Below are 12,518 nucleotides of genomic sequence, written 5' to 3' on the forward strand. Positions count from 1 at the left end.
TCCAGGACTAGTGCTCTATTCACTGTGCCACCTGGCTGCCCAGGTACTAGGGATACAAATGCAATAAATTAAGAAACTCTTATTCATAAGGAGCTTACATTCTAATGGATGGTTGAAAGTCAAAAAGGCCATTTCAGGCTTAATGTCAGAAAAAAATCCTAACAATTAGAGCTATCCCAAAGTGGAACAAACCGAGTGTCTGGACACTCTCTCCTTGTAGGTCTTCAAGAAGTGGCTAGAGGTATCCTTGTTGGGTATGTTATAATGGGCATTCTTCTGGTATATGGGTTGAACTAGATGGCTGCTGAAATTCCATTCTGTGAAATTGTCATGAGAGAAGTCGTTCTCCAAATCCTGATGCTTGTCATCACCATCTCCCTCTTTGAAAAGAAAAAAAACATCAAGCTTCTTTGCCTCCACCTAGGCTAGGGGCCAGAGAAGCAAGGCAAGAAAAGAAAAGCATGATAGGTAATCCATGAACACATGGGGAAAGCTAAGATAGATGGATCTGAAGACAGAGACACTTCTTTCCTACCTGGGAGAATGTAAGATGGCAGGTCACTGGGGTGCTTTGTTCTCTGTATTCCACAGATCCTGATACAGATTAAGAACTCAGCTAATACTTGTTCCAAGGATCATGAGATTTAGCCCTGGAAGAGACCTTAGACAACACTTAGTCTAGGACCCAGACAAACTAACTAACTTGCCTGGTGACATATAGGGGTCAAGTCAAAAGGCTTGGGTTCAGATCTTGGTCTTTTAAACCAGCTTCACTGATGACTGATAAGACTGAGCATTTCCAAGCTCTAAGAGATCAAGACATTGTTGGCTCCTTTTGCCCTTGAACTCTGGCTGGTTGAGAGAATGAAATTGCTTTCAACAGTGGGGTTTGTTTATAAATGAGAATGCAGTATCATTTCTACACTTCCTCCTCTTCCTTTTTTTCTACCTCCGCCTCTTCTTCCTCCTTCTCACATTGGCTAGAACCTAGGGTATATAAATAAGATGAATAGGAGATAAGATGGGAAGACAGATTAAAATTGGATTATGGCAGCAATGTTAAGTGCACTGGATTTGGAGACAGAGGACCTGGGTTCAAATCCTGACTCTAATACTACTACCTGAATGAGTGACTCTTCTGGAGTCTCCTCTTATCTTAGGCAACCATGTAGTGAAATGTATAGGATGTAGAACTTAGAGTTAGGAAGACCCAAGTTCAAATCCTGCCTCAGACACTCCCTTGCTGTGTGACCCTGGGCAAGTCATTTTATCTCTCTATGCCTCAGTAAGATGGGAATAATGATAACATCAACCTCAAAAGGTTATTATGAATTTCAGGTGAATTAGCATATATAAAGCACTTTGCAGACCTTAAAGTACTATCTAAATGCCATTAATTATTATTATTATTATTATTGTTTGTAAGTGAGAGGGCTAGACTAGCTGACTTCTGAGATCTCTTCCAGCTCTAAATCTATAATCCTGTAGTTTCATGACTCCAAATTTAGTGCTTCTTCTACTACACAATGCTGCTTCTCCTTGCTATTGATTGAGAAGAATTACCAGAGGAGGAGAGGGAAGCAGGAGAAATTTTCAGAGATTCAAGAGAACAAAAGGAGGAGGGAGGGAAGAAGAAGAAAAGGGCACTCAATAGAATGACCACATAGAGAAAATGAAGGAAAAGGAGAATGGGAGAAAATAGAAGTTCAAAGAAGAAAAAAAGGAAGGTATTAAGTATAAAGGAGTGCTTTAAAAACAAAATATAAAAAAAAGTAGGGAGGAGGGAAGAATAGAGAGAAGCCAAAAATGGAAAGTAAAAGGGGAGGGAGAGAGAGAGGGAGAGAGAGAGAGATGAGGAAGAAAGGGAAAGTGGCAGTGAACTCCAGTGCAAGGCACTGTAGGCCTCTAGAATATTTATATAATTCTGTCTTTTTCCCTGTCAGGACTTCAAAATATCTGTGCTTTTAGCAATATGGGCACTCCCCTCACCAGCAAAGATTGCAACTCCTAAGTATCTTAGGAGACAGCCTTCATGAATTGCTGACACCAAAAAAAAAGGGAGAAAAATATCAGCCTTTGGTAGCCAATCTTCAGGGAATGAGTCTCTGCCATTCTGGGTATGATAGTTTCAATGAGAATTCTAACAGCTTCCTAGAGAAGAGCATTAGTGGGAATAAAATGGCGATGTGTGGGTATGCGACATTTTTAGCATCTTAAAAACCATGTCATCTTTGTTTCTCTGATCGTCTCAATCACATAATCAGCTTTTTGGAGAGAGGGAAGAGTGCCGTATTTGTTCCTGCCACGGTAGGTACTCACATTATTGACCAAAGGTAGGACTGAAGAACCTGACCTTTCATTGACCCAAAGCTTTCCTCTCTACTAACGATAGATATGGCCAAGACTCACAAAGGGGAGGGGAAAAAAAAGAAGAAACTGTGAGGAAATGTTCCTTTTTCAACATGTTGGTTTTCTCTATGTCCAGGCATTTTATTAGAATTTCCAGATCAGGAAATATGGAAATATTAGGGGAGGGGAGAAGAAGTGGAAACATTATGAATGAAGACACTGGTTCAGAAGGTCTTGCCAGATGAGCCAGCTGTTGTTTTCTTTGGGAACTCCATGAAGAGGTTGACAGTAACCTATCTTGGAGGGAGGGGTGGACTGCAGTAGCCACAGCAGCTGAATGCCATCAAAGAGAGAGAGAACATGGACATAAAATTCTCCACTGACATCTCAGGCTTGCTCAAGACACTTAAAAAGGCCCAGGAAAGAAGAGCAAAGCACAAGCTAAGAGTACTTCATACTTACCCCTACCCCACTATGGTCCTTAGAGGGTACCTCCTTCATGCACGTCTGACCACACAATCATCATTGCCGCAGTCCTTGAAGGCACTGAAGGTGACTTACAAACCTCTAACTATGGAAGGCCTAATAAAACAAGCATAACGCCCCTCTCCACACATGCACCCACACATCCATACACACGCACACACAAATCCCCGATAATCACTGGAAGAAAATAATTGTTGAGTTCAAGGCAAGTTGCAACACTCTCATCTCCCAAAGAGGAGATGTTTTTCCCTTTTTGAAAAAGAATGTGACAGCCTGCAATGCTGATACTGTCAGCTCTCAGTGCTGGAAATAAAGGACTAGCTAAAGACTTGCTTTGGAAAGATCCAAGGCTGTTACCTCGAATTACCTGGGAGAGGGAAATATTCTTATTTCCCTCTGAATTCCAGAACCAACTTGGGAAGAACAGCAAGGCAGCCATGAGTCTGATCCGGCCCAGGGATTTTCTTTTCTGTATACATCTTCCTATGAATATTCATTTACTTATGAAGCCTCCAAATCCGTTTACTTTCTATTTTCGGGAAGGTCTTTGTTGGGGAAACTGTATTTTTAAGAGAAGAAAGAACTTTTTTAAAAAACTGAAGTGAATTCACCAATCAACAGAAGCAGCAGCTGGGGGTACCATTCCTTCTCTGTGCCATTCTTTCCCAGATGACTTTGAATGTCAACAGCCCTCATGCTTCCCTCCCACTCCCATGATCCAAAGGATTTCTCAAATATTCCTCAATTAAGCCTTCTGCTACCTTTAAGAAGTGCAGATTTCACCCCATTCTCTGCATAAAGCTGGAATCAGGTGCCCTGGTGCAGTGATTTGCACCCCTGAGGCAGAAATAAAAGACTAAACTGAATTGAAGACCTCCCAGCCAGTCGGAGGAGGCAGGAAGGGGAACAAAAACATGGGGAGTTGATGCCATTTTCTCCTCTTTAACAACTGTCAGGCTTTCCTAATGTGTCCTGGAGAACATCCAGTTCCCTCGGGACTCAGAGACATTCATCTTACTAGTAGTGATTAAGCAGGTATTTAACATCCAGGTGGTCTCCCAACTTACAACACCTGACTTACAAATGACCCATGCAGCTGGCTAGCTAACTCCCCCTGCTCCCTATAGGAGGATGTGCTGCTTCTGATGTGAAAGAGGTATGAATTCAGAAGTAAAGGAAGGGTAGTAGTTGTGAAAAGCAGAAACAACTTTAAGGGAACTGAGTGACTCCCAGGGGGCAAACTTCCAAGTGAAGCTGACCTGCCCCAGTGGTAACCTTCCTGCCTCCAAAATAATCCCCCTCCAAGTTGCATGAATCTTTTCAGTTCCTTTTGTTGTATTCCCCAAAATTCACTAATGACAAATTCATTTGGAATAATGCTCAAATATTTCTGGCAGGGTTCAAGAGTTACTTCTTGATCATTTACAATTTAGTGAGAATTAAGCCAATTGGATTGCTTTCTTCCTACCACATCTGAGACTGGCTGTGAGGAATGGTCATTTTTTTGGGAGGTGGGGCGCGGGAAATATAGGTATGTAATTTTGGAATGGGGTTCTGCAGGGACAAGGGTAGGGAGTATTAAGAAAGCAGGATATTAGGATTAAGAACCCAGAGGGAAGGAAGGCAGACAGCTGTACAGGAAGATGCAGTGTCCATACAGCTGTCCGAAATCATTAATGACTCCCTTCCCCTGTTAGAAAATGCAAAGAGACTGAAAGTTTTGCTATTGCTGATCATGATCTAGCGCTGCTGAGAAGCATTTGAATAAGCAAAGAAGACTTGTGTGAGTGAGAAAGTGTGTAACAGTGAAATTGAGTCCATGTACTTGTGTGGGTAAGAGGGACTGATTACAGAAATATGGTGAGGGGGTGGCTGGGATAATACCCAGTTATTTAGGAGCCCATAGAGTAGATGCCAGGGGGCAGCTAGGTAGCACAGTGGGTAGAATTTGGAGATTAAAGTCAGGAAGACTCATCTTCTTGAGTTAAAATCTGGCACTAACTAGCTGTATGATCTTGGGCAAGTCACCCCTCAGGAGAAGGAAATGGCAAACAACTCCAGTATCTTTGCCAAGAAAACCCCAAATGGGGGTGGGGTGCAACTAGATGGCACAGCCCTGGAGTCAGGGAGACCTGAGTTCAAATCCAGCCTCAGACACTTGACACTTACTAGCTGAGTGACTCTGGGCAAGTCACTTAACCCTGATTGCTGTGCCAAAAAACAAACAAAAAAACAAATAGGTCATGAAGAGTCAGTCAGACATGACTGAAACAACTCAACAACAAGAACAGAAGTCAAGTCAAGAAGCATTTTATGAAACACCTACTATGTGCCAGGCAATATACTCAGTGCTAGAGATATAAAAAAAGGCAAAAAACAAAACAACACACACACAAAACCAGTCCCTGCTCTCAAGGAGCTCAGTCTAATGGGGGAGACAATATGCAAAAAGCTATATGCAAACAGGATATAGACAGGAAGTACTTAGAAGGTTTGTATTTGGGTTTGGGGAAGCATAGGAAGATTAGCAATGGGGGCTGGCAGAGTATGGCATATTCTGATGGTAATCTGAGCTCTGAGGCCATGTGTCAACTGGACTCTAAGGTCCAGTTCCCTTCCACAAAATGATACCATCTTTCTGTGATGACAAGTCCCTTCTCTGATGTGGATATCTGATTGACACAATTCCAAGCTTCCAGTAGACTGTACATAGGAGAAGGAAAAAAAAAAGTTCGAGGTTGGGGTTTGGGAGGAAGAGGGGCAAACAATGGATCCAGAGTCCGGATATGAGAGTAATTAGTGGCAAATGGAAAGCAAGATCTACATCACATGATAAGTCTCATGTTACTCTGCTATCTGGACATTGATGCCTTAAGAGAAAATATGGAAGAGGGTCTTAGAAGACTTTAAAGAGGGTCACAGAAAGGAAGACAAATGGCTGCCTGAAACTCTGATTATTTAAAATGTGACATCAAGGCTTCCTATAGCAAGCCTACTCTTACCATTCACTGACATTCATATTCAGAGCCATAATCAGGATGTGGCATTGCCACTAGAGACTGATGTTTAGGGACCTGAGCTTCCTCCCCTGAGGGAGGATTTCATCCCTGTTCCTGGACCTTTCACTCCTCATTCAGCCTGTACAGTAACAGAGGTTGGGGGTGGGGAAGATGAGCCCAGGGAAAGCTCAAAGGATCAGTGTTACAGGCCAGCAGATGTCAGAGGGGAATACTAGCAACTCACTCTCCCTCTAAGACTTGACCTATGGTTGAACTTTCCCCCAACTCTCATAGGGCCATAAGCTGAACTGTCTAGGGTTATGTCTATCCCCTTCCCCAGCTGAATTTACCCTGGTAATGGGATTCCTAGCTATGGCAGTGTTTACATCAGGAGTGGCCACATGTGGCCCTCTAGGTCCTCAAGTGAATCCCTTTGACTGAATCCAAACTTCAAAGAACCTGCCTCGAGGCTGCAGGTTCCCCACCCCTGGTTTACACTATTGCCCAGCTTTCTCTTATGGCCAACCCTCCCGTCCATTGCTGCATTTTTCCATCTCTCCTCTCACCCCCTTTGCCTCTTTCTATTTTTCCCTCTGCGGAGATGATGAGGAGCTCAGAAATGTGTCATTCACAAATATAGAATCTGATCAGGCTCTCTCATCATTGCTCCCCAAAACCGATATCACTGTGTGGGAAGGTACTGGGAAACAGATCCTGCAAATGGTGTTGAATCAACAGGGCTTAATTCAAAGGTGGAATTTGCTAGCCTCCTACATTTGCTCTGGTAGCTTCTCTTTCCACACTCTTCCAGATAGAGGCTTACACATAAACTGTTAGTGTTCCACCTCCCAGACACTCCCTCAATCTCTACCATAACTAAAGTCTTTCTTCCTCACACATACTCCACTCAATCATGTTCTATTCTCCCTTTATCTCATTCACATTACTCAATCACTATTTCTACTGTGCACCCTCCAGGCTGGTCTCTACCACCAGGCAGGTCTGATCACCAGCATGAAGAGAATATCCTGATGCTGCTTAATATGCCAATGAAATTGTGGGCCTGGCATAGCCTCTGCCTTTCAGTGAGGACATTCCCTACACCTTACAAAAGGAAAGGAAACTCCTTTCACTCTCTCTCCTCTCCCTTCCTTTTTCTTCCTTCTAGGCCCCATGAATCCCTGCTTTAAAAACCCAGGCTAGTACTAAGAATACTATAGTTCATTTACATTATGACTTCAATAGTCTTTTGTGAGCTGGGGGGGAGGGGGGAGGTAAAACTACCATTTGTGACATTGTTCCTATGGGAAAACGCATACTAAGCTCCAAACCATTGACTCACAGATGAACTTTTGAAAGATGACCCAATTATAAGTAGGAGGAGATGGCCAGAAAGTGTGCTTTGGAGCTGATTTATGCTGGTAGCTAACCCCAGATTGTATACATCCTCCCCAGGATTTCAGACTTTATTCTTCTAACCCCGTCTCAGTTTCCATCTTTGGCAGCTAACCAACTTTGACAGTTATGGGGCAAAGCAGCATACAAAGAGTGGTGGAGAAAAATTGCTGTTTCTCTGTCTTACATTTCCTGCTCTCCCTTCTGGCAGCCCATTGCAATCAGTGACCCAATCAACAAATAAATATTAAGTGCCTATTTGGGGAGGAGAGTACAGAAATAGAAAAATCAAGCAAGCAGCAAGCATTTATCAAATGCTGTAGTATATGCCAGGTACTGTGCTAGGTATTGAAAATACAAAGACCAGAATGAAACAGGCCTTGCCCTCAATAAGTGTGTGTTCAGTCAGTTGGTCAACAAGCATTTATTAAGTGCTTACTATATACCAGGAACTATGCTAAATGCTGAGGATACAAAGAAAGGTAAAAACACAGTCCCTGGCCTCAAAGTGCTTACATCCCAGTGGTGGAGGCAACATGCAAAAAAAATTGTATGATCAATATATTATATATATAGATATATACATACATATATGTATGTGTACATGTGTATATATGTATGTATGTAATATAAATGAAAAGTAATCCCAGAGGGGAAGCCCTAGAAGTGGTAAGTAGGAGTACCAAAAAAGGCCTCTTGCAGAAAGGGTGATCCATTCAATTCAATAAACATCTGTGAAGCACCTACTATGTGCCACGCACTATGCTAAGTGCTAGGGATAGAAATAAGAAAAAGAAAGACTGGCCCTACCCTCAGGGAGCTTACAATCAAACAGAGGAAGACAATACCAAAAGGAAGCTACAAGTGGGCAGGACTGGGGAGGGGCAGGGAGAAAGATGCCAGGGCTGCTTGGCATGGGGCATCTTGTTCCAGAGAGTTCAGACCAAGCAGTGGGCCAAAGCTCACTTTGAGTGAGCTACAAACTCCAGGCCCAGCTCTCTATAAAGGAAAGCTTGACTTGGAGTGTAGTGCTCACTTTCAGCCCTCCAATCAGAGAGGAGATAAGGTTGCTTGATAGAACTGGAAGGTGCTGAATATCCAAGGTTGAGTTAAACAGCTTGATGATCAAGGGAAACACTTAATAGCACAAGGAGTGCATAGACTATGGGTTCAGTGTTCTGGTATACCCTGGGAGAGCATTCCCATCGGCCCTTCCCCTGGAAAGGGGGCTGGTTGTATAAAAACAAATAGTGATTTGCACAAACAAAACTAATGCAGCCAAAACTAGAAGGAAAACAGGAAACTGGGGGAAAAATTTACAGAAAATTTCTCTGATAAAGGCCTCATTTCCCAAATATGTAGGGAACTGAGCGAAATTTATAAAAATAAGAGCTATTTCCCAGTTCATATGAAGTCAAAGGATATAAACAGGCCGTTTTCAGAAAAAGAAATCAAAGCTATTAATAGTCACAAGAAAAAATGCTCTAAATCACTACTAATTAGAGAAATACAAATTAAAACAACTCTGAGATACTACCTCACATCAAATTGGCTAACATGACACAAAAGGAAAATGATAAATGCTGGAGGGGATGTGAAAAAATTGGGACACTGCTGGTAGAGTTGTGAACTAGTCAAACCATTCTGGAGACCAATTTGGAACTTCACCCAAAGGGCTATAAAATTGTGCATACCCTTTGACCTAGCAATATCACTACTAGGTCTGTATCCCAAAGAGATTAAAAAAAAAGGAAAAGGACCTATGTGTACAAAAATATTTATAGTAGCTCTTTTAGTGGTGGCAAAGAATTAGAAATTGAAGGGATGTCCATCAATTAGGGAATGGCTGAACAAGTTGTGATATATGATTGTGATGAAATACTATTGTGTTTTAAGAAATGATGAGCAGGATACTTGCAGAAAAACCTGGGAAGACTTAAATGAATAATCATGCAAAGTGCAACGAGCAGAACCAGGAGAACAGTCTACACAGTGACAACAATATTGTAAGGATGATCAACCCTGAAAAACTTGGTTACTCTGATCAAGACAATGATCCAAAACAATTCTGAAGGACTCATGATGAAAGATGCTATCCACCTCCAGAGAGAGAACTGACAAACTATGAATACAGATAGAAGCATACTTTTTTCCACTTTATTTTTACAGTTTTATTGTATTTGTGTTTTCTTTTACAACATGGCTAATATGGAAATAATGTTTTGCATGACTTTACATGTATAACTGATATCAAATTATCTGCCTTCTCTTTTTTTCCCTTTTTTTTTTTTAGGCAGTTGGGGTTAAGTGACTTACCCAGGGTCACACAGCTAATGACAAGTGTTTGATTGGAGGCTGGATTTGAACTCAGGTCCTCTTGACTTCAGGACTGGTGCTCTATCCACTGTGCCACCTAGCTGCCCAAAAATGTCTGCCTTCTCAAAGAAGGAGGAGGAGCATGAAAGAGGGAAAGAATTTGGAACTCAAAACTTTTAAAAATGAGTGTTAAACATTTTTATGTGTAATTGGGAAATATTTAAAAAATAAAAATATTATGATGAACAAATAGAGAGGGTGTATATTCTTTGTGAGGGCCAGTGGGAATGCTTCCCCAAACTGTGCCTGCTCATGCTCTTTGTATACCGATGGTATACCTATATAGGAAAGTAAAGTAAATGGAGTGAGGCACTAATAAATCAATCAGGCATTTTATTAAGTATGTGCCAGGCCCTATGCTATGTACTGACGATTATTGTTATTGTTGTTGTTCAATCGTTTTCAGTTGTGTCTGACTCTTCGTGACCCACTTTGGGATTTTCTTGGCAAAGATACTAGTGGTTTGCCATTTTTCTTCTCAAGATCATTTTACTGATAAAACTGAGGCACACAGGGTTAAGTGACTTACGCAGGGTCAGACAGCTAGTAAGTGTCAAAGGCCAGATTTGAACTCACCAAGATGAGTCTTCCTGACTCAAGGCCCAGGCTCTCTATCCACTACACCACTTAGCTGCCCAAATTTGGCAATTATAGTTAACTCTGGAGAGAACAGTTTCAGTTGAGTGATGAAGTTGGAAACCAGATTGAAAGGGATTGAGACATTAACATTAGCCTTAGTGTCCGAGGGCCTGGGTTCAAACCCCAGCTTTGATACCTACTAACTACATGATCGTTGGTAATTAACCTAACCGTTCCGTGTTTCTGTTTCTTCATCTTTAACATTGTTTGCATTGCCAGGGTTGTTAGGAAGTTCTGTAAAACTTAAATGTGAGCTCCAGCACTGACTAGCTGTGTGTGCATGGGTGAGTCACTTTAATTCTCTGAATCTCAGTTGCCTATTATATAAAATGGGTATATTCTTGTACTACCAATCTTATAGGGTTGTGGTGAGAAAAGCATTTAAAAATTCTACAGTATTTCATAAATATGCATTATTATTACTATTACTAATTTTATTATTATCACTAGTAATAATGATTACTACTACTATGCAATGCAATTCAACTGAAAAGCATTTCTTAAGCCTGTATTATATGTAACATACTGTGCTAAACATTAGGAATTATGCATAAATGAAAACCATTCCCCATTTTCAAGGAATATATTCCTTGTGCATGTATAAAAATAGTCATATATATATATACATACATATACACACATATATACAAATATGTGTATATGCATATGTGTATATATGTATATACGTGTATATTCATGTATATGTACATTATTCAGGGGGGCCATGCAGGATATAGATTATTCAAGGAGACAGCATAAGATCATAGATTTGGAACTGGAAAGAAACTTGGAGTTCATGTAGTCAACCCCACCTCCTCTCCCAAAGGCAGGTAGGTGATAAAGCAGATTACACATTGGGCCTGGAGTCAGGAAGACCTGAATTCAAATCCAGTCTCAAACACTTACTAGCTGTGTAACTTTAGGCAAACTACTTAACCTTGATCTGCTCAGTTCCTTCATCTGTAAAATGGGGATAATGATGGCACCTACCACCTAGGGTCGTTGTGAGGATCAAATGAGATAATATTTGTAAAGCATTTGGCAAACCTTATGTAAACGCTAGCTATTATTATTGTTGTTATGGGTGAAAACACTAACAACTGGGAGAGTAGTGTTCTAGGACACTGGCTCTGGAGATCGAGACCTGGGTTCAAATCCAGCCTGTGAAGCTTATTACCTGTATGATCTTGGGCAAGTCATTTTACCACCTTAGGCCTCAGTTTCCTCATCTGTAAAATTTAGAGGGTTGTACTAGGCCTTTGAGGACCCTTCAGACTCTGGATTTATGATCTTGTGACTACTTCTTAATTTTTTCCACTTAATTTTTTTTTTTAGTAGCAGCATGGCATTGTGGCTAGAGAGCTGAATTTAGAAAGACGTAGGTTTGAATCCTGTCTCAGGCACTTTCTAGTCATGGGCAGCTCACTTAACTTCTCTGGTACTCAGTTTCTTCATCTGTCAAAAGATGAGATTGGACTCAATAGTGTCTAACATCTCTTCCAACTCTGATCTGTGATCCTTTGAACTAGGGAAATCGGGGAAGACTTCCACAAAAGTGGGCACTTGAGCTCAGCTTTAAAGGAAGTCGAGGATTCTAGGAGGCAGTGATGGGGAGGGAATACATTCCATATGTTGTGGGGTAGCCTGAACAAAGGGAGAGAGGTGGAAGACTAAGTGTCAGATTTAGTGCTGGGGGAGGCGGTGGAATACTCGTGAGCCTTAGTCCTTGTCTTCATGAACCTTACAATCTAATTAGGGATCTAATGGGGAGACAAGGATAGGTGAAGATGCAACTAGCAATCTTGGCAGGAGGGCACAAATGAGTGGTGAGGGCAGTCAGTCAGTCAATAAGCACTAAGGTTACAAAAGGAACCAAAAGATTTTCTCCTTGCCCTCAAGGAGCTCATGAACTAGTGAAGAAGACAATCAGCCAAAAAATATGTACAAATATGGTTAGGAAGATTCATCTTCCTGAGGTCAAATCCAGCCTTGGACACTTACTATCTGTGTGATCCTGGATGAGTCACTTAACCCTGCTTGCCTCAGTTTCCTCATCTATAAAATGAGTTGGAAATGGCAAACCACTCCAGCATCTTTGCCAAAAAAACAAAACAAAACAAAACAAAAAAAACAAAGAATATTGCAAAGAGTTGGACACAACTGGGAAAAATGACTCAAATGACTCAATGTTTAAGAAGAACAGAAAAGTAGAAAGAGCTCTAAATGCCAAACAGAGGACCTTATATTTTATGCTGGAGGTAATAAGGAACCACT

General features: G+C 41.3%; 1 protein-coding gene and 1 long non-coding RNA gene across 3 annotated transcripts in view; one reads left to right on the plus strand and one right to left on the minus strand.

Moving 5' to 3' along the window:
• Positions 1–12,518, plus strand: part of LOC114050078 (small conductance calcium-activated potassium channel protein 3-like) — a 284,782-nt gene that overhangs the window by 217,956 nt on the left and 54,308 nt on the right. The gene's annotated exons all lie outside the window — the stretch shown is intronic.
• Positions 1–12,518, minus strand: part of LOC114050079 — a 121,633-nt gene that overhangs the window by 17,088 nt on the left and 92,027 nt on the right. For both annotated transcript variants that reach the window (XR_003569931.1, XR_003569932.1), the window contains exon 4: positions 3,203–3,394. This is a non-coding gene — a long non-coding RNA (uncharacterized LOC114050079). The remainder of the gene's footprint in view (positions 1–3,202; positions 3,395–12,518) is intronic.

Source organism: Vombatus ursinus, unplaced genomic scaffold (assembly GCF_900497805.2).
Source record: "Vombatus ursinus unplaced genomic scaffold, bare-nosed wombat genome assembly UNPS02014798.1, whole genome shotgun sequence".
Taxonomy (NCBI): Eukaryota; Metazoa; Chordata; class Mammalia; order Diprotodontia; family Vombatidae; genus Vombatus; species Vombatus ursinus.